Raw genomic sequence first — 22023 nt, forward strand, 5'->3', positions numbered from 1 at the left:
GGTAACAGTTATTTCATCTAGTGAACCTTCCTGAAAAATGTCCTAATCTGTCCAATCAAAACAGGCTTTCAACTCTTCCCTACTTTCATTTGTCCATGTCCTTATTACTTTCTTTTCCGGTTTACTTCTCTTCAGTTTGGTCTTATACACTGGTATCATATTCACAACATTATGATCAGAGTTCAGTATTGGTGGTCTACATTTAGTCACATAGGCTCCTATAACATTTACGAAACATTTGTCCAGGATATTGTCTTTTCTGGTGTGGTCCTTAACATACTGTTGGAACCCAGGTAACACAGTCTCTAGGCGACATTGGTTCATGTCCCCGAGCACTATTGCCGGTGCATCGGGGTGGCTGAGTTGCAGCTCGTGAACACAGTCAGCGATGGAGCCGGCCGCCAGTGACGCTCTGCCGCTGGGAGGCACGTAAACAACAAACAGTAAAAAAGACCCGAATTCTCTAGGCAGATAGAAGGGTCTTAACGTCATGCCGAGAATTTCTACGTTGGGATCACAGGTTTTACATTTTACTGAGTATGATCGGCACCACAGATCATTAATATACACACAAATACCGCCTCCTCTGGTTTTCCCCGAGTTCGCATCCCTGTCTGCTCGAACAAGGGTGAATCCGGGTACCTCAAAGAGAGATTCAGGCATCGTAGATTGTAGCCAACTTTCCGTGAAACATAGTAAAGAGGCCTCACAAAATTCATGACAGTACCTTGTGTATATCCTTAGTGTGTCCACTTTGTTGTTCAATGAGCAAAGGTTTGTGAGAATTATGGATGGAAGTGGTGGCCGGCTGAATCTCCGCCGTAGGCAATTCCGAACGCCTCCCCTCCTTCCTCGTCTCTTTTTCCTGATGTGTCTAAGCAGCTCCCGAGGGATGTTATCCAATAACGAAGAACACAGGTGGCTTGGTGTATTCGTAGGAGGCCGATCGCATTGTAGCTCCAGCATAGCCTCGCGGCTGTAGCAGCGTAGAGGCCGGGGCTCCTCGCCGTACCTGTTCGTGTTGTGGCTTAGGTGTGTTTTGAAAAGTTGTATGGCTAGACATGGTCCGCAGAAGGCAAAAGTAATCCACAGGATCAAAAGTATGGTCTCTCAAAAATGATTTGTCATAAAGACAAATAATATTTAGACAATAATTAGCCCAAAAACAAGTTAGTTAGTTTCGTAATGGACTTAATGTAACAGACTTAATGTAACAGCTGTAACGGTTGTAGCTTTTCTCAGACGCGGAGGGATACTGACTTGTGAAAAGTAACTACAATTCTACCCGTGATATACGCTCATTATATCATGGCTAAGAACCAATCAGAATGCTTGATTTGACTTGTCCGTTTTATAAAGTGTTATTATGTACCACAAGCAAGATCATATTATCATGGTGATGAAATTAAGTGTTCATCGTCCATCTGTTATTGGTTTCCAATCTCACAGCTGGGGAACATCTGTCATCCTACAATTTAAAATGATCCAAATAACTGTTGAGTCATTTTCTGTCTTCTGACAAATAGATTAATCATCAAGTATTTGTTCTGGTGCTGCAGTTATGGGAATTACAATTACCTGCTCTGGACATAAAATACTATCTCATATTTCTCATCGGCATCAATGCCACAATGTTTATAGGGGTTGAATTCCTGTCCCCTATCTACGACACAATAAAATATCCAGAAATGTACAAAAGCATAATAATCTGTCATACGTCACTTAACGTAACGTTTCGAACTTGATGCACAAAACGTTAACAATTATGAATACAAACAAATGATGCAATCATAAAAAGACAAGGCATGTCAACATTTCGATCAATTCAATTATTATATTGCAACTACACAGGGCTCCTTGGCAAAATGCAATGGGATTTTTTTTATAGTTTTTTCAAATATTGCAGCCAAGTATTTTCTGTACATTACAATCTTTGGAAAACAAACATTTAAGAAATTGCCTTTTGAAAACCCATAAAACTTCAGATGCAACCGGCAGAAGTAAGAAGCCAACGTTAGGCTATAAACAAACTATCACGGTCACAAGGCTTCACGTTAAGCTTAAAGTAGCTAATGTTCCAGATGGTAATAAGTAGGCTCATTTAGCTGCTTTGATCAACTTAATCAACAGAAAGGGTTGTGCAGCTTCATCTGACTTTGAGCTTCAACACACTGGTACTACCCTCTGTCAGCATCTTTGCTGAGGATTTACTGTTAAGAAAACATTGGTGTATTCCTTACACACCAGACAGGACAACTCTAATTGAAAAGAAAATGTCACACACACACTTGATCCTTATTACCAAGTGCTGCTCCTGCTTCCTCGTCAACACACTTTTAGCTAAAGCCGGTCCTGAGGCTACCCGCCGAGGAACATTCGGCTCTGGTTGCCGTTTCTATTTACATTCCTCGGCCTCAGAGGAGTGAACTGCTCCGGGATCTGGGGGCTAGGACTGCTTACAGAGCACACCGGGCTCCCACTGGAGGTTGGACTGTTCAGTGTTTATGAGGTTCAAAATATGAAATACTTTCACTCATTAAGCAGATGGGGGTGGCACCGTGGGAGGGTCTTGATGACACTACACCAGGGGACACATCATGTTATGGGACAATCTCTCTTGGACCATGCTGCCTTTTTGTCAACTAACCAACCGTCTTGAGAGTTGCTTTCATTTAATCTTCATGTAAAAAGTAAAAAGCATCCAAACTGAAATGTAAGTAGATGATACAGCAGTATCATTTTTGGACTATTTTAATACAAGCAAGGGCCGAGAAAATAACATGGTTTGCATTCACATCTATGAAAAACATCAAAAGAAATACAAAATAAAAGTGGCAGAGTGTGAATGAGATTTACACAGCTGTACAAATCCTATTACAGAGAAAGCAACTCCTCACAGTTACAGCAACCAGGTTCAGTCTCATACAGTCAGAGAACACTTACTGACTGCTGATTGTTTTTTTTTTGTAGTTTCCCTTTCCTGTAGTGTGTTATATAGGTCTTTGTGCATGATAATAGTTACAGAGTCACAGGGGCTACAAGCAATCAAGTGCACTTAACATAACAACTGTGGGAAATTAATTTGGATAGTCTGTTGAGCTACCTGTAATAGCATATTTTGTGATGTTGTGATAATAATGTACAATCCTGTATATTTGTATATTTATTTGGTGTATTCAATAGATATACTGTATAGATATATATTTCATTATCGACTACTCACGGTTTTGTTCACCTGTTTTGTTTCTGCTGACATATCTTTACTGTTTTTTTTTATTGTATTTTATGTTATTATCATTATTTCACTTTTAATTCATGTGCAATATCTTACCTGCATGCTGCTGTGACGGAAATAAATCTCCAATTTGCAAACAATAAAGCATATGTAATCGGTAAGGTATTTATTTAAATGTTAAAAAAGCCGCGTGCAGGACGGTCAGCTCCACGCGGGTTGCACGGTCGAGATGCAGCCCTTTGAAAACTTGCCTTTTTGTGTTCATATCCTTAACAAGAGAGGACTTCAGTAAAACCACACATGTAAACACGCCAATAGAGCTAACACACATGGAGGCTGAAGTTAACCGAGCCGTGCGGGACGGTCAACACGGCAGCAGCACACCGGTTCATCCCTCTATCCCTCCGCACCGTAAACTGTCACAAAAAGCGGACACTTACCCTTCACTGATAGTCCGCTCAGCACCGGGAATAGGAGGAGGAGGAGGAAGAGGAGTAGGCTCGGCGCTCAGTGTGTCCAAAAGCTTTCACAAAACACTTTTTGTTGTCCGTTGTCCGTTACAGAAATGAATTCCCGTACTTGTGTCAGTTTGTATCCGGTCTCACAACGTGGAGTGGAAGCGGCAACAACAGCGGCTGCTGACGGTCTCCGGCCAGCCTGCTGTCAGCGCTCATCCAACGCAGGGGGGAGCGGAGGTTGCGGCTGCGCATGCACCAACCAAATGCAATTGTGAAACAAAGATCGTCTAAAGAAAAGATGGACCAAGTAAAGCTTTTTAGAGACATGCCAACCTGAGGTCATGTCCTCAGTAATATATTTGAGACCACAGTAGGCTATATTGTTGTTTTTGTGTTTTTTCTAACTAGATTTCTAAGAATTAATTACCAAAATGCTATATTTGATAAATGAATTGAAAATAGCAAAACAGACATAATTGAGGAGATATAGCCTAATCTACAGAAAATATCATCAAAAAGTGAAATGCGTCTAACCATGATATATTTATTTCACAACAAAACAGAGATATGGGAATTTCCTGCAGATGTTGCAGTGTGAGTAAAGATTTATTTGATGAACTTATTGACATTCTGCAGAATATACGCACAATAGTTATAACTTTAATGCAGCTACATCAAAAATGCTAGATATGTCTCTGCTGAGCTCAAGATAAATGGATGATTATCCACAACAATTTTTACTCTGTATACAAGCTTTCTCCTTCAGCTGATTAAATGTCTGGAGCCAACTGGAGGTTGGTATGCATGTTCCATCTGTAGCCTCTAATTTGAACACTGCCGTGCCATTACCCCGTGTGTCTGCATTCTGTTTACTTCATGTGCAGTGCAGCCAAAAACAGCACGCTGAAAAAAAACAACTCAAGCTTCTCAAACTGGAACATTTATTGACGACTAAGAAAGTCAGTCACTGTACATAACAATTAGCTTGTGAATCACTGTGTTACAAAATTAAAATGTGCAACAATATTCAGAGAAAACTTGACTTACTCTGCAAACCTAAAGGGGCTGTATTATGCTCTTTGGGTTTTTTCCTTTCCTATAATGTGTGTTTGTATGCATGTAAATGATCTGGAGGGAGTCCAATTGGCTAGCGCTCTAACACATTGTAAGTGATATGATTAGGGGCAGAGGGTGAAAAAAGCTGCTGCAGCACAGCCAGTATGAGAAAATGAAAGACCTTTTTGAACATTAGGCGTGGAAATATGTCACAGTAGAGGAACAAAATACAAATATGAGCCTGAATCTGAGCAAAATAGGGCTCCGTTTATCCACTTTGAAAAAAAAATGCTGTGTTTTTCTACTACACAGTTGTTTTTACCTTGCACCACTTTCATTTGCACTGTGATTAAAGTCTGATAACAGTTATGCTACTGTCTTTTAAGGATTGTGCTTGTATACTAGGGCTGAACGATTAATCGATTTTAAATCGAAATTGCGATTTGAAATGATGCGATTAACAAATCGCAAAGCCTGCGATTTCTTTGAACATTTTTTACTTTTTTTTTTTTTTTTCCTGTGTCAGTCATCCACACCAATCAGAAGTGATGTGCTCCACATGTACCAGCCATTGTTAACCATTCAGAAGTGGCCCATGATAGAAGGTGATAGACAGATTGATCCAATAGGCACGTTCACACCACAGTACTTTTCCCACAAAGGTTCATGAGAACTTAGTTCATCAGAACTCTCTAGTTCTGATGAACTAAGTACAGATCGCGTTCACACCAGAATAAGTCCCTGAGGGAGGATTAGGCAAATGAAGCCGCTGTCGTCACTTCTTCTTCTTCTGCTTTGGGTTTACTGGCGCACCGCAAACAACTTCACGGCGTATACTGCCACCCGGAGTCTCCGGAGTTGGTGAAGGCTTCAGTAGAAGCTGCTGGGACTCCCAGCAGCTTCTACTGAAGCCTTTAGAGCAGGGGTTGCCAACACGTCGATCGCGAGCTACCAGTAGCTCGCGGAGGTTTTCCGAGTAGCTCACCAGAGGGCGCTAAAGTGCAGTTGACATGTTGAGACATATTTATTTATGTAGTATATTTTGAGAGTAAGAAAGATAGAGAAAAAGAGACGTAAGATGCAGTCATGACAACTGAGGAAGGTCCGTCAAAGAAGAAATCTAAAATATACTACTTTCATGACGAGTGGGAACATGAATTTTTATTTACGAGCATCAAAGACAAGTGTGTGTGTTTAATTTGTGGCTCGAGTGTTGCGGTGGGGAAGAAGGGAAATGTCGAGCGGCACTTCACAAAACTTCACGAAAACTTTTCAAAGGAGTATCCCGCCGGCAGTTGCCTTCGCGTTGAGAAGGTACAACAATTAAAAGCTACGCTACAAAGGCAGCAGTCATTGTTCACGAAGCCTGCCAAGAAAGCTAGCCTAGCTACAGAAGCATCGTTCCGAGTCGCTCAGTATTTGGCAAAGAACAAAAAAGCTTTCACTGATGGCGGTGTTCTTAAGGGAGCGATGTCTGTTATGGCAGAGACTTTGTTCAGAGACCACAAGAGCAAGTCGGAGATAATGTCTGCCATTGACGATGTGCAACTGGGAAACAACACTGTGGCGAGGAGAGTGTCGGCGCTGTCAGTGGATGCCATGGGACAGTTGGAGCGGGACATGGTAAGGTGCAAGTGGTTCTCCATACAGTGCGACGAGTCGGTGGATGCGAGCGACACAGATCAGCTGTCTGTGTTCATCCGGATGGTGTTTGAGGATTTTACGGCGAAAGAGGAATTTCTGACACTGCTTCCACTCAAAACAACAACAAGAGGTGTGGACGTGTATAATTCTATTAAGAATTATTTCATAAATAAAGGCGTGCAAAAGGAGAAGCTTGTATCCATAACAACTGATGGAGCCCCGGCTATGAGAGGTCGCCACAACGGTTTTATCGCAAATTGTAAGTCAGATCCATATTTCCCACGTTTCCTGAGTTACCATTGCATCATTCACCAAGAAGCACTTTGTGCCAAAGTTATGGACTTCAATCACGTCATGAAACCTGTGATACAAATAATAAACTCTATCCGAGCGAAGGCAAAGCAACACAGGAGCTTCAAAGTTTTTCTTGAGGAACTGTCAGCTGAATATGGAGATCTCCTTCTCCATGCTGAGGTGAGGTGGTTGAGTAGAGGGAAAATCCTACAGCGCTTCCTCTCCTTGCTGAATGAGGTAAAGCTCTTCATGGAAGAGAGGGGGGAGGACACCTCCATCTTATCTGATGCTGGTTGGGTACTTGACCTGGCCTTTTTGACTGATCTGACAGGAAAATTAAACCAGCTTAACCTCCAGCTACAAGGCAATGGCAAAACAGTATGTGACATGATTAGTGCTGTAAAGGCCTTTAAAGCAAATCTGTGTCTATATCTCCAGCAAGTAAAGGGAAATAAATTGCATCATTTCCCCTCTGTTCAAAAAGTACTGCAGGAGAATAAAGCTGCTGCTGGCTTTCTTGACTTATCAAAGTACTGTGACTGCTTAACTAAGCTTGGGCAGGAATTTGAGGACAGGTTTCTTGACTTTAAACAGCTTGAGCCCTGTGCAAGTTTCCTTGCTAACCCATTCAACATCGTGGATGTTACTGACATGTCTGAGCAACTGGCCAGCCTTTTCAGTCTCAGTGCTTCAGAGTTGGAGCTGGAGATAATCAATCTCCAGAATGACATTCAGCTGAAAGCACATCAGATGGACAAAGATTTCTGGAAGCTATTGGACCCAGAGAAATTCAAAAACATTCAAACTGCTGCACTGAAACTGTCCTGCTTATTTGGGTCAACATATCGCTGTGAATCAGCATTCTCTGATATGAACTTTATCAAATCCAAATTCAGGACAAGACTTACTGATGAACACCTCAATGACTCAATCAGAGTGAATTTGTCAGGATACACACCCCAGTACAGTGCTCTGGTGGATGCTATGCAGTGCCAGGTGTCACATTAGCTGAGTCAGGAGAAAGACAACAATGCAGTGACAGACTGAATGTTTGAAGACATATGTTTGCTTGATGCAAGTTGAGAAAAGCACAAGCCATATTCCCCTTTTACATGTGAAACAAATTTGTGAAATGCTTGAAATAATTTAAATTATAGAGCTAGAAATGTTATTATTACAATTAGGAACTTTGCACTCTTATCTGTAAAACTGTTTACTGTAGTTATTGATGTTAAAGCAGAACTCAGTATTGCATGGTGATTATTTGTCTTTTTTCTCTTCATGAGAAAGTCAAGTTTATTCATGTTAATGTTAATGTTTCTGCTCTTGAGTCACGAATGTGATATGTGCACTGAAATCTATATAAAATAACATGAGTAGCTCTTGGCCACTTTCTTTTTTCAAAAGTAGCTCCCGGTTAGAAAAAGGTTGGAGACCCCTGCTTTAGAGTAAATCGCCAGAACGCCGACACCTCCTCATCTCCACCACTCCCATGTTTTTGTTTGTGTTGCCATAAGTTAGTCTCTCTGCGTTTCTGCGCTGGGCTAATACTAATGCTAATCATGCTAATGCAAGGATAATAAAATGGCGGCTTCACAAAACTTTTTGGGAGTTTGACGGGCGTGGTTTGCATTCCACCCAGCCAATCAGACATAGGAACCTTTTTCTCCCACGGAAGTACCTGCTCTATAGCAGGACTGAAAAGGGGGTGAAAAGGTTCTCATTAACTAATTTTAGTTCCGGCTGTTTTTGGTGTGAACGCGACATTTCGGAACTATATCGGAACTAAAGTGGGAAAAGTACTGCGGTGTGAACGCGGCTAATCACCTGCCAAGTATGTTTGAAAGTGCCTGCCCTTTTCTAAATGGCTTCCAATGGAGCTCTCCTAGATTGTTTGGTGAAACAAACCATCTGAGTCAGGTTAGTAATGCTCCATCACATGTGTTACATCTATTACAGGGTGAATCTTAAACTGCAGCTTGACTTTAAAGCAACCCAACTGAAGTTTCATGTAAGTTTAGTTCTTTCAATCGTAGCTCGGGCTGCGGGGATGCTAGAGACGGGAGCATGTTGATACGACCTTCCTAGCCGGAATTATAGCCGGATTTTACAATAAACTTACGTTGGGTCGCTTAAAAACAAATATCGCAATTCGAATCGCAATATTTGTCAGAAAAATCGCAATTCGATTTTTTCCCAAAATCGTGCAGCCCTATACATGTATACTGCCAGCGTGTGTTTGGTCAAAGTAAGGCAACTTTACACATTTGAACTAAAACATTAAATCAAAGGATGTCCTGTTAAATGTTCAATGTTGAACAAAAGACAATCAGAATGCTAATACGTATTTACAATGTAAATAATGCTTTGCGTCCATGTCTACACAACTAGCATACATGCTTGGTATACCCTAACTGACCTCATATACCCTGTGCACTATAAATAGGCACCCATGTTGTAAAATGTGCAGCATGTACATTACTGTCAGTATCCTGTTTCTCAGGAATGCTTTGTGAGTCAAACTCGATAACCATGCAAGGTTGCTCTTAATTGAAAAACCTAAAACGTTAATTTAAAAGAACAATTCAACAAATTCCTCCAATATCAGTCTACTTGGATTTATCTATTTTAAACTGTTGTTGTAAAAGTCATTTGTTTTAGGAAATCTAATTCCGTTTGGCTGCAGTAATGTGAAGATCATTTGAATACGAGAAAAAAAGGACAGTGAGATCTGTGTGAAAATTCACAGCCAAGGCGTGAAGATTGATGAAGTTTCATCTTCACAGTAATGTAACTAAAACTTTGATTTGTTATTTCTTTCAAAATGAAAACATTTATAAAAAACGTTCTGAACTTGAAGGTATGTAACAAAGTGAATAATTTACCGTTGATATTCTTAATACCTGTCCACATTGCACTAAAATGGCTCAAATGTCAGCTCTTACCATTTTTTTCAGAGCTTTTAACTGTATCTTATGGTCTTCCTTAGTAGGGGACTTAGTAAGACTGAGGATTAAGTTAATCTGAAGCTCCTTGAAATTCAGTTGAAAGCTCAAAAATGCAATTCATATTCAGTGTTAAAGGCACAGTTCACCTCAAAATCTAAAATAAATATATTTCCCGTACATGTAATGCTATTTCAATGTCAAGATGTTTGGGTGTTTGTTGCAGGGTTAGGCGATATCAGCCGTAAACATGTCTGCCTTCTCTCCAATGTAACGGAACTAGATGACACTCAGCTTTTGGTGGTCAAAGCGCCATCAAATACTTCTGAGAAGTAAAACAGCAATGTCTCTAAAGTAGGTAGACACGTTTAGTAAATGTACTTCCACCATTGGTTTACATAGATGAGGAAGTTATAACAGGCTTCAGTGGTGTTTATGGTTCTGGGGAAATATCAGCAGAGTGACGCCTCTTCATTTATTTACTCCTCTCAGGTACAAAAACACAGTTGCTGTCCCCCAGCAGAGAGCAAACAAATCCAGGTAATACTGAATGAATCCTGCTGGTGACTCACCACCACTGTGCACATTAACGCACTAAGAAGTGCAGCATATCTAACATCACATATTAACCAAATGAGCCGAAGAGCGGATTAGCTCATGTCAGAAATCACAGTAATTGCAGCAAATTTGCACACTGAGTTGACTTTTTGTGTTAAGTAATGAATGAATAACCACAAACAGATTTAGCTGGAAGTTGCACTATCTGATGAGATGAATTGTGACAGCTTATCTTTGAGAATCCTTTGTTTAGCTAAACACATTGTATGGACTGGTAGCAGGAGAGGTTACAGTAGACCTCCTTTGCTCTGCCAAAGTGTCCTTAAGCAAGACACCGAACCCACAACTGGGCGCTGAAACATGGCAGCCCCTTTGTTCTGACACTTCTACATAAAATGCATGTGTTGGTGCATGTTCGTATTTCTGGCTATTATGCATAGGTCACGTTTGTGCTTTGTGTAAATCAGCTGTGTTTTATATACTGTATGTCAAGTGTATTGCATGTGGGTATTTCAGGTGTACTGTGTACTAACAGAGTGAAGACTGAATTCCCCCAGTTGGTATTAATAAAGTATATTCTTCTTATCACCTCAGAATCAGAAACAGGTTTATTGCCAGGTAGGTTCACACGAGGAATTTGACTTGATGTCAGGGTTCAGACATAAAATATAAAACAAGAAATCTAATATAAAACAAAAAATCTTTAAGGACACCGTAATAAAATATAGTTAAATAGCAATAAAATAAAGCAGTAATTGACATGGAAATAGAATTCTATGAGTGAATTATAGGATATAAAATATGAAATATGAAACAAGAAATGTGCAGTAAGCAGTATGAGCATTGTGTGCATTAATGTAAAGCATATAAAGACTACGTTGTGGCCGAGGTAAGTGTCAGTGGGGGGGCCGGGCCTTGTTTAATAGGCCAGTGGAGGGGAGGAAACTGTTCCTCTCACATGTTAAAAATGTTACAACATAGAAACACACACATTTCACTCTTTTTTTGTGTTTTCTTTCCCACACCACTCCGCTCCTCCGCTCCCTCCACTGGCTTCCAACAACTGCAAGAATCCACTTCAAGACAATGGTACATGCGTACCATGCTGCGAATGGATCTGGCCCTTCCTACATCCAGGACATGGTTAAACTGTACACCCCAGCGTGTGCACTCCACTCTGCATCAGCCAAACAGCTCGCTGCACCCGCACTGCGAGGGGGACCCAAGTTCCCATCAGCAAAAACACATGGGTTTGCTATCCTGGCTCCAAAATGGTGGAATGAGCTCCCCATTGACATCAGTACAGCAGAAAGCTTACACATCTTCCGGAGCAGACTGAAAACTCATCTCTTTCGACTCCACTTTGAGCGATAGAATTACTATCAAACCACTTATATACTAATAAAGGACTGGCTTATCTAAAGCTAGTTGAGTAGTACCTGAAATGTTTTGGCTCTATGAAACCTGATTTACTTATATGATTCTGTTTTCTTCAAGTTTGTATCTTCCTGGTCGAATGCACTTATTGCAAGTCGCTTAAGATAAAAGTGTCTGCTATATAATGTAATGTAATGTGTTTCTGATTTCTCACATTCAAATTCAACTATGGCTTCCTCTCTTTCACACACACACACAGTCTCACTCTCTCTAACACACACACACACACACACATAGAGAGCTGACTCTCTCCATCTGGTATGTGCTTAACACCACAGACGTCAGGTCCCCCACATATCTATACCGGCGAACATCAGCAGCGTCTCAGCCTTTCAAGCAGCAGAGGAGGACGGCGCTTATCTTATCTGTCATGTTGCACCACTCTGTGGCTCTGCATGCTCAAGTGACCCTGTTTAGATGGAGAGACACACTGGCTGTTATTCTGCTGCATCAGCAGAGTGCTGGGTTACAGGGGTGAGCTTGTGTGTGTGTGTGTGTGTGTGTGTACGTGTGTGTGTGTGTGTGTGTGTGTGTGTGTGTGTGTGTGTGTGTGTGTGTGTGTGTGTGTGTGTGTGTGTGTGTGTGTGTGTGTGTGTGTGTGTGTGTGTGTGAGAGTTCTGTCTGTATCACTTAGCAGCAGGTGGACTGGAGAGTAAGAGAGCCTCTGCAGCGGCCCTCCTGCCTGCTTTCGTACAAACACACACAAGTTTTGGTGATTTTAACACAAAGAATGGCTCTGGTTTCACACTTTTACAATCTTGCGAAGATAATAATACGTTCTCTGATAACCAAATTGTTTTGCAATTTGTTTTTAGGGGTCCTATAATGGGGGGTGCTAGTGGAGTATGAAGCCCTCTGTATCGCGAAATGTCAACGGGGGGAACTCGCAAATGCATATCTCTCTCTTCTCTCTTTTCTATCTCTCTCTTCTCTCATGTCTCTCTGTCTCTCTCAATATTGGTGCGCAAATGCGCTTTTTTCAAATGATCCGGTGCTCCTTTTTTAGAAGCTGTTTACACGAGAACGCAAATGGTTGTATCCGCTACTTTTCTCTTTCATATAGCTCGTTCGTTCACACGAGGCCGTAACGGAAACGCGGAAACGGACGCAAACGATAATGGGTCCCAAGGTGGATAGATCTGTAAACGGAACGCTCTGGGGGGCCAAACGGCTCCGTGTGTACACCCTATACGATCATTTCCTGATAACGATTAAGCCATAGCCCCACCTCTGCTGCTAGCTACTGACCATGTAGCATGGTCAGTAGCTACTGCTACTGCTACTGACCACGGTACAGATGTTAGTGCAAAATCTACAGCTCCTCTACCACAACCATCAGCAACAAGTGGACATGGAGAATTTCATGAACTACATGTTGCTAAATCCACCGCGGGGCATAAACAGAAAGGCAACCACGGCAACCATGCTCGGGGGTCTTCTTCGCTGCTTTTGGTGTATTTTGTGGCGAAGGTACAGCGCCACTTACAGGCCCGGCATATGTACTACAGCGTCTCCAGCGCTCCCGAGTGGTCTTGTGTGAACGGAATACTGTTTTTGATATCGTATTTGGTTCGTTTGCGTTTCGTATACATTTGCGTTTGCGTGTAGATGGGGTTTTATATTAGGGGAGAAAAGCGCTGCACTTTGAAAAATTATGCAAATATAAAAACACAAAATGTTCCAAAACACATACAAATGAAACACCTTCACCAACTTGATAAAAACATGCGCAGGGTTTGTTTAAGCCTAAACAAACAGAAAGGGGGACATTATAAAGTGAAAAACTGTGATCAGAGCGCTTCTTGACATATGGGGATTATAAAGTTGGCCAACAATCACTGTCACTGGGAACCTTCCTAATGTAAGTTGTATGGCTTATTTTAACAATGTGATAGCGTGATTCCTTTCCAAATGATTGGAGATCTGCTGTAAGTGAACCCAGTGAAAGCGACTGTTGGCCAATTTTATAATTCCATAATGTCAACATTGCTCTGGTCCCAGGTGTGTGCGTCAGTTTTTAATGTCCCCATTTCTTTTGTGTTTTGAGCTTTGGCAGAATTTTGTGTTTGCAGAGATTTAAGTAAACCCAGCGCATGTTTCGTCTAGTTGGTGAATGTTTTCTAACTCTGCGCAAGTGTTTTCAAGTTGGTGCAGATGTTTCTTTGTTTGCATGTGTTTTGGGGAATTTGGGTTTTTATATTTGCATTGGTTTTGAAAGTACAGAGCATTTCTCCTAAAGTAAGTGTTTGGGCCGTTGTAGTGTGCCGGCCACCGTAAACTTTAAAAGCTTTTCACCAGTAGAGTATTTGGTACAAGGGTTTACGAATAGTTTGTAATTCATTTATTAATTAGGTTGTGAACACTTTATAAATCATTAATAAGCTTGTATAAGACATGAAATAAACAGGGCAACTGTGACCGGTTGGTTGCCAAATAGTGAGCCCACATTTATCTGTCCTGCTAAGCCTTATATTGGCTACTTAGCTTACTTCATATTCTTCATCAGCCAGCATCCTTGGTATCTGTTGTTCACTGAGTTGATTCTCCCCCCATCCATCTTGATGTTTCTTGGCATCTCTTATGACAAAGTAAGATGCAAAAGACCCAAGCAAAACATTTTATTCACACATGAAGAAAATCAGGACTCAAAGTAATGACTGTATAGTATGACTGATACACATATTTAAACTAGGGCTGTCAAGTTAACGCGTTAATAACGCGTTAACGCAAAACATTTTTAACGCCACTAATTATTTTAACGCGATTAACGCATGTGTATTTTTTTTCCTCGGCCGCCACGTAGTTTCAGAGCGCATCGAGTTTAAAATACCATCTACAATGCTGACAGCCCCGCTCCTGCCGCCCGCTTGTGACAGACCCTCTATGGGCAGACCACACTTCCACGCTCACCGGCAGGCACCGACTGGCCATCGGGAGTGTGTACTGTATGTGGGGCGCGAGAGAGAGACCTTACGTGTATTGTTGTTGTTGTTAGCATCTGGTGCTAGCTAGCTGCGCTAACGGATATAAGGAGCTGTTTAAATGAAAACAGAGGAGCAACATTTCGCCACAACTGCGCAGAGCAATTCACTTTATGCAGGTAGCCAGACAGAGGGACAAAAGTCACGAAAAGTCAGCACACTCAGCACGGATAGTGCGCGCAACATGATTGTATTATTGTATGATAGAGGTTCCAGGTTGAATTGAGGCGAATATTTGTAATGTTCAGAGGTTGTTGTGTTTAATATTCATGAGAATATTTGTCATTGTTCAAATGATAATAAACATTAGCATAAAGCATATTTGTCCACTCATATGTTGATAAGAGTACTAAAAACTTGAAAAATATTCCTCTAAGGTACATTTAGAACAGATCAAAAATGTGCGATTAATTTGCGATTAATCGCGATTAACTATGGACAATCATGCGATTAATTGCGATTAAATATTTTAATCGACTGACAGCTATAATTTAAACATAAATAGGCCTACTAACTAATAAAATATCTCTAACTTACAAGGATGACCTTATGACCCTAAGAAGCCGTTTGTTCTATGGTATTATCCCACTTAATGCTTAACACTTCTCTATTACGTTTTAACTTGGAGGCTACGATTAGCATCGTTAGCACAGATGTAGCTAGCACTTGCTGACATGCCTTAACCAAGCAAAGCCTTAACATTCATTAAAGCTAGCTGACTAAAAACATAAGCAACACATAAATGAAGTAGGCCTACTCAAATTTCACTTACCGTAAAACTTTGTTCATGTACCGTCTGTTTTAAACGCGGAGCGAGTCACAATAATACAAACAAACACGTATTAGTATAATAATACGTATAGTCCACAAGATACCAGCACAACAAACACGGCCAAGTTCAAGTTATGTTTCCCGGATGAGCTGAACAGGCAGAGCCCCTGTAGCATCACGGAGCAGCTAGCAGAGAGGCAGAAAGCTTACAGCAGCAGTCACTGGACAAACCTGTCACTCAATGTGACCACACCCTAATTTATGCATTACTTTAAGGCTTGATATAACTTAAGCGAATTATAAATGGTAGTAACTCATTAATAAATGGTGATTTGTTTTACACTTTACAAGGCTCCCTTTTGGCAGTTATAAATGTTAGTAACTCAAATGGTCATAAAGAGATGCCAAAAAACATCAAGATGGATGGGGGAGAATCTACTCAGTGAACAACAGATACCAAGGATGTTGGCTGATGAAGACGAAGTAAGCTAGGTAGCCAATATAAGGCAAATAGTGGGCCTGTGTTGATGTATGAAAACTATGTTAGAAGTGGTTTATAAATGGTTCTTAATGATTAATAAAGTATTTACAACCTATTAATAACCTAATTATAAACCCTTTATGAATCCTTTATAAGGATAGTCTTATTGTAAAGTGGTACCGAGTATTTACTGACGTATATAATGTCATAATTTGTTTTTCAAAATCTCTTAAGCTTGATTATTATTCAAGGCACCTCAAAACAAAAACTTTAAAAAAAAAAGGGTTAACTTGGAGATTGAGAAACTGAAAGTGGCAAAACACATTTTTGGTTTCAGGACTCACACCTTTATGGCTTCATGTGCATTTTCACAGAGAATGGGACATTGTAGTTTGTTTGCAGTGTTTATAGTGTTACACCACAGGTTCATCATGCAGCTGCTGCTGTTTGATTATCAGTTGATGGAGATCCACACCTGCCAGAAAGTGTCATATAATGTTTAATATGGAAGGCCTTTAAAAGTGTTAAGGTTGAGTGAAGCAAGCAGGACCTAAATGCAAATAACACTGATAATACCTTTATTTCAAGGATAATAATATAATTTGAACAAACAGAACACTCCCCGGTGAACTCAGTCACCAACAAAAGACAAACCAACACTGAACACAGGAAGAGACAAGACTAAATACAGGGAGGGGTAATCACGAGACCAGAAACAGCCGGGCAGGGGAGGAGAAACACAAGGGCAACAGGTGAACACAATCAGACAATTAGACACACCAGGGAAACTAACAGCAGGGAGGAAAAACACAGGGAGAGGGACCAGACAATACCCAAGGAGGAAAACATGACAGGGAGAACCGAACAGCAAAATAAACCCAATATAAGACATACAAAACTAAAAACGTGACATAACACAAGAATCGTGACAAAAAGCTTAGTCGCACCGGCACAAAAATACTGCTGAATCATGCCTCAACGCTCACTCATGAATAACTAAATTGTTTAATAAAATGTGAAGCAACTTGTGGCTGATCAAGTGAAACCAGCTTTAGTTAATGACTTTTGAAGACCCAGTGTCTTTATTAAAAACATGAATGGGTCATTGTACAAAGCCAGAGCATGTGTCACCTGCACACAATTTGGATTAGTACATCTGAATGTATAAATGGAAAACAAACAAAAGACCAAATGAATGAGTTTATAATCCTGATAATTCAAATGCAAATTAGCAATTTGGCATTAAGTCTTCATTTGATGAGCACGAAGAATCAGGACGCAATTTGTATTCCATTGCAAAGTGCCAACATGTTATTACGCCAGCAACCTTTCTCCTACACTCTGTAAGTCTCAAGAGAGTACTGATTTAATTGTATTAATTTCTAGAAACAAAATCTTTGGCTCATTTAATTTGCTTGCAATTCATTTTTTTTACTACTTTGGCTTGACCAGAGATGATTAGTGCAGATGCATAATGACTAATATTGGTCCAGGTACAATTATTTCACAGTCTCAGCTGATTTGACCCTCATATTCAGTCAGATGATCTTGTTCACTGACCATGATTATAATTGGATAAATTCCACCAAGCATTCATCTGTTTGAGTTGCTGCTCTCTGCTAACAAGAAAACCCATGACAAGTCTTACATACTGTGTGTATTTAGTCTCTATGTATAAGTAGTAGTTCACACTGCTTTGTTTGGTTGCATTTCATTTTATTATTTTATTATTTAATTGTTCTTCCAGAAGACACTTACAAACTGATTACATTTTATGAAACATTTGAATATATCAGAACATTATAAGCCAGGCCAGCCAGCTACATTTAGTTTGTTATAAGTTGGATGAATCAAAGTATTTTAATCAACAGGCAATTTTATCTTTATATATTACTTAACTTAGTTGATTATTCGATTCTGATCAATTTGGACATTTCAAAGGTTGTTAATTCTCGCTGTCACAATCTTATGAAGGACCCAAATGCAGCATTCGAGAAACCACAGAGTATTGTTAATACCAGAGCAGAGGAATACCGGATGATGTACAGGCAAACGAACCGGAGGACAGTGGGCAGAAGGTGAGTCAGGGCCGGGCAGAGGGTCAGGGAGCAGGCGAGGCGGTCAACGTAGGTACAGGCAGGGTCAGAGATCAGGCATAGCAGGCAGGTCGGGGACAGGCAGGGTCGGAACCGGGTAGGCAATCTGGTGACAAACGCGCGAAAGACTAGCATGAAGGCAAAGTACGATCTGGCAACGGGTGTGTGTTTGGTGAGGGTTTAAATACTGGCAGTGAAGCTAATGGGTGCAGAAGAGAAAGAGAGTGAGCAAAAACGTGGGTGTGGTTAACAGGTGAGACAGGTGAATGGAAAACTACTGGTGAAAGATGGAGCAGACTGTGACAATCGCGAACAGTCTGCTGCTAATGAGAACAGACCGTTGCTAAGGAGGGTCAAGGGACTGTGTGTCATATACATCTGAACATGTTTCGACTCAATAGAACGGAATGATGTGAGTTGAAGATGGTTTGAGGTATCAGATGCGCATTCTCTGAAGCTGAACTAGATAGCACTCTGCTTCTGGTGGTGCCAACAAATATTTAGAAACAACTTTCAAGGATTCATGACAGAAAATCTTAAGGCTCCATGTATAATAAACAGGAACATGTCTATACTGAGGCCCTTCAGCATTTTATTAAAGGGTAATGATAGAGTGATGCAGAAACCCGTGATTAAACCCGGAAATTAACAAAATGTCATCACGCCGACACGAGTCCGCCTTTAGCTTAGCGTTGGCCTTGCGCAGCCATGCAACTGTGATGTCATTTGTTTATAGCCTAGCGTTAGCTGTTAGCTTCTGGCAAGTGCATTTACAATGAAGAAAATCACACAGGTGTTAAGTATCATAAAACATATGTTTGCCACAGAGCTTATTTTCTCCAATAGCCTACACCAAAATCCAATGTTTTTTGTCGAGGGTAGCCTTTTCGATGCTAACTTCCGGGTCGGATCACAAAATTACTGCACTAGTCTATTACGGACCACAATGCAACAGTGGTCAAGTTTACCCTAAAACGATTGGTTGGGTTTATTGAGATTAGTCTACAGGGCTCCTATAGAAAGAATAACGTCAACGTATGTACTAATAATCTACAATTTAATAAGTATTACTGCTACACTGAATCAATTCTTATCAGGAAATCTAATAAAGATCAAATAACTTAAAATAACATAACATTTCTAGACGTTATCTTGGTAGAGCAGCACCACCAGTTTGATGCTGGTGTAGGCTACATTTTAACCTCATTTCTGCTCACAAAAAAAAAACATGATTTTAGGCACAGCATCATCACCTCCCTCCTCCGCCTATCCGTTTCACACTTTCACTTCCGCTCAAATGTTTACACTCTCTCAGTTCCTTCTTTTTGTCAGAGTCACCTTCACCCTCGCTGTTAATCACTCCTTTCACTTGAGGGACTCACTTCCTCTGTTTCTCTCACAACAGATCTGTTCACCGCCTCCATCTGCCTTTCACCTCCAACGCTGAATTACAATCAAGGGATCAGGATGGGGGAAAAAAGGAAAAGAAACAGCAGCCGTGCACAGTAGCGACATCAATCACTTGTGGATGATGCAGTGTTAGAATAAATGGATACATGCTGGTCTCCATGCCTCTGACTGTGCCCCTAATACCTTATGACTATGATTATAAGCAACTGTGACATTAGCTCTCATGTAATGTATGTGCTGCACGTATAGAATAAAGTTGTGGGGGCATAACTGCGTGTGTCGAGTAACAAAGGGGAATAATCTATATACATTTTTTCTCGTGGACAAATTTGATGCCAGATTATGACAGAGAGCCCCTCGTTATATACTGTAGGTTGGCCGACAGGGGAAAACGTTCAGAAAACAATGCAAAATAATAGCTAGTGCTGGGCAACGATTAACCTTTTAATCGCATGATTTTCTGCGAGTAATCGTGCAAAGCTCAATAATGAATTCAAAAGTAGTGTATTGTGCACTTTTATTTTAAAGGTCAACTATTATGCAAAATTCACTTTTTCACCTATTTTATACATAAACATGTGTTCCCCCTGATTCAGAAAGTTTCAGGAAAAAAGATTCCCTCACTTTTTGTCCTGATCCATTTATATATAAACCTGTCTGAAAATGAGCTGATCAGATTTTGGCCACTTTATGATGTCATAACAATTTTTACCTTATCACCTGATCGTTGAGCCTCGCTGCGGGGAAGCAGTGTGTGTGGACCTGTTGGCGCAACTTACATGATACCGAATACATTTAAATAATTGGTTTAAACGGCATAATAATAAGGACGATCGTCCGTTCTGTGATTCTCCAGAGCACACATGTTATGATATTATGCAGAATGAGATGAGATCGTTGGCCCTTTAAGAGAGAGAGAGAGAGAGAGAGAGAGAGAGAGAGAGAGAGAGAGAGAGAGAGAGAGAGAGAGAGAGAGAGAGAGAGAGAGAGAGAGAGAGAGAGAGAGAGGTGTGGCTTGTGCATGTGTGTTTGTGGATGGTAGAGCGACAGTGAGGGAACGTGTGTACGTTGTTTCTGGAAGTGAAACGAGGCAGCAGAAAAACAGAGGTCTGTGATGTATTTTGTGAAACAGAAGAACAGCTAAATAAATGCAACGGCCTCCCAAGAAGAGCTCGCCTCTCTCCAGTCATTTAAGCTAAAGTGGGTTATTGAACTTGAAGCTTGTTGCTTCTGCTCTCCTCGACTACGGTTTGGGAGCCGACAGGAACGTTCAACACACAGATGGCCAGTCCGCCCCTTTGTAGCATATTATTTCGATGAGAGATGAGCAGATCGCCACTGTGCATTCAACCAAAGACACACACAGCCACGCAACAACTGCGGGATTTGTACAGCTCCTTATGGGTACTGCAATTTGTGAAGTGCTTTCCTCCGTGGTGAAACGATCAGCACTGCGCCACGGAGGAAAGCGGCAGAAAGTCACCTGGAGATAAAGAGAGCGGGGCTGCGTTGCGTGCATGGCTTCCTTCTGCAGGTAGGACTAACGGGGAGACGCGCTCTGGCGGCGGTGTCGTTCAGGATCCGAAAATACAATTTAAATATTTTTGCACACTTATTCCACTTATTCCTAGTGTGCCACTGGTTACGGTGCCGCGTGCCAATGCTGGCACGCGTGCCAGGGGTTGCCGACCCCTGCTTTAAACAAATAAGGTGCTTTTTAACAGCAGTATTCCCTTCACACAGTAGCAGTTCAAATTATTTGTACATGTACAATCTAATCAAATCAAATATAAAACCAAATATATTTGCCACTGCCAGGGCATTAACGTTTTATCTAGTTTGTTATACGTTTGTCATTAAAAGAGCCTTCTTTCCACCTTTCTTAAGCTCTTTTCTGTTCTTTGGTTTTAGCGCCTGGTCGACGTGCTCACACATCACTCAGAGATATATTGTTTGGTTTTGGTACATTTATTTCCACGTTATCGTTTCCATTTCAGCACGGTTCGTTCTCTTCTTTAAACACACAAATGAAGGTATCTTACCAGACGATGTTGAAACAGTTTTCATCATTTAAATAAACACATATTCTCTTCTCTGCAGTGCAATGCAGCGGTCAAAAGCCCGTGTGGCTTCACAACCAAAATAGAACGCAGAGTATAATCAGCAGGACTCTTTTAACCAGCTGGAGGCAATCGCAGCACCAATCAGCTGCTCCGCCCCACCGTGGCTGCGGATCCCGATCAAATGACACCAATCAATTATACTCCATTACATTAAATGATTGAATAATCAAAATAATAGATCAACGTTTTGGCTCCTACAGTCATATATTAGAAAGTTGGTCAACAATCACTGTCACTGGAAACTTAACTAACATGTACATTTTATTGGCTTATTTTAACAATGTGATAGCTAATGTAGCTAATCTGGTCATTTCAAATAAACTGACAAACCACTTACAGTTATGAACAAGTCTAACTCTGCCCAACATCCAACGTTTCCGTTGTGTTTTGAGCTTCTTGCAGCATTTTTTTAATTTGCAGCATTTTGTATTTGCAGTGTTTCATTTATGTAGCACTTTTAGTAAACCCTGTGCACGTGTTGTAAAGTTGGTTAAAACGTTTATTTCTTCGCATGTGTTTGGACACAACTGTGTT

The 22023-nt window shown here is 40.9% G+C and overlaps 1 protein-coding gene across 8 annotated transcripts in view; it reads right to left on the reverse strand.

Moving 5' to 3' along the window:
• Positions 1 to 3933, reverse strand: part of LOC307043957 (spermatid perinuclear RNA-binding protein-like) — a 140475-nt gene extending 136542 nt beyond the window's left edge. For 4 of the 8 annotated variants that reach the window (XM_079688934.1, XM_079688932.1, XM_079688931.1 and 1 more), the window contains exon 1: positions 3676 to 3932. The gene's annotated coding sequence lies outside the window, so the exon portion shown is untranslated. Of the gene's footprint in view, positions 1 to 2302; positions 2326 to 3331; positions 3451 to 3675 lie in introns of those variants that run through there. The other 4 variants (XM_079688927.1, XM_079688928.1, XM_079688929.1 and 1 more) reach the window with 3 other exon arrangements.
• Positions 3934 to 22023: the final 18090 nt, after the last annotated feature.

This window comes from Notothenia rossii, assembly GCF_949606895.1.
Source record: "Notothenia rossii genome assembly, chromosome: 6".
Lineage (NCBI taxonomy): Eukaryota > Metazoa > Chordata > Actinopteri > Perciformes > Nototheniidae > Notothenia > Notothenia rossii.